Below are 1,429 nucleotides of genomic sequence, written 5' to 3' on the forward strand. Positions count from 1 at the left end.
CCTTCTCTCCCCGCCAGGAAGGGAGCTGGGAGGTCAAAGGGTAACACCAGGCACTTTTTTCTCACTGCCCCGGTTTGGTTTTCAAGGTTTTCCATCTTGGAGGGTAGTGGAAGGGGCAGAGGGAACGGACCTGGGGGAGGGAGAGCCAGCTCATAAGCCGTTTTTCCATGGAGGAAGGAGGCCCTGAGCCTGACAGACCCCAGGGGCAGAGGGGAGGAGCACACACACACACATAGCCCGTGGAGAATGGGTTTCCTGTCTGCCTCCTCTCCTGCCCTAATTAGCAGCTGCCCCTCCCCACATTGTCGCAGACCAGCGCCCGGCCAAGGCCTCTTTTGTGCTCCCAGATTCCTGGGTGCAAGGTGGCCTCATTAGTGCCGGGAGACTGCCCCATCTCCAAGGAGCAGGCAGACAGAGAAGCGGAGAACCGGGGGCGCAGTGATCCAACCCCAGCCTCTGAGTGTCCTGGCGGCCATTCCTTGGGCCCAGCCTGGAGACGGCCCCCGTGTCCGAGGCTAATCTTAGATTTGCCTTTGTCTAGCCCCAGAGTGGACGGAAGTGCCCCCCCACCTCAGAGCATTATAAACCCCAGGCCCCTGCTAGCCAGTCACAGTCGGCGGCCTTCCAGTTCCTAGCTGTTTGGACCACTGGAGACGGCGCCTTTCCCTGCTGCTCCACTCTGAGCTCCAGACACCATGAGCCCTCCCTCTACAAAGGTAAAGACCCAGGGATGGAGGGGACGCACATTCCGGGGGCAGTGAGAACGCTTGCTCCGGGGCTGGAAGGAAGGCTGAGAGTCCCCCCTCTTGTTCTTCTCCTGAGTGGGCTCTGGGGCAGGCAGGGCCCTGGGGGGACGCTTGGCTGAGGACCTGCCTTGGTTAAGGCTGGTAGCGCCCCGCTCTCCTAAGAGCTCGTGTGTATTGCGCACGTACTATTCATCGCGCACGTACTATTCATCGGGTGCTGCTTGTACCTGTCATCGCGTTTCCTCCTCCCAGCAGCCCTGCCCGGTGGGGAGTATTTAATACCCAGTTCACAGGTGAGGAGGCTGTGGCCCCTAAGAGGCTAGGAAACGGGGCCGAAGCCCAGTTCAGTGCCCCTGCAAAGGAGCAGGCAAACAAGACAACGATTTGGACCCTGCTAGCCTGGATTTGCACGGGTTTGCCGCAGTGGGTAGGGGGAGTGGGGCTAAATAGGGCGTTTTCGAGTGCACAAACTTCGGTGCAGACAGACTCTCACACCTGTTTTCAGGCGGAGTGGTAAGCACTCTAATGGGGTAACGACGAATTAAGAGGAGACAGGGATCCATTCTGCCCAGGTCTCCAATGACCCCCTTCTGAAGGGGCAGCCAGGAAGGGGCGCCAGCCAGGAGGGGGCGCGCGGCCATCTGGGCAGGGCCTGGGTGTAGGGGCTGGAGGCGGGCGCGGCG

Source organism: Myotis davidii, unplaced genomic scaffold (assembly GCF_000327345.1).
Source record: "Myotis davidii unplaced genomic scaffold, ASM32734v1 scaffold69, whole genome shotgun sequence".
Classification (NCBI taxonomy): domain Eukaryota; kingdom Metazoa; phylum Chordata; class Mammalia; order Chiroptera; family Vespertilionidae; genus Myotis; species Myotis davidii.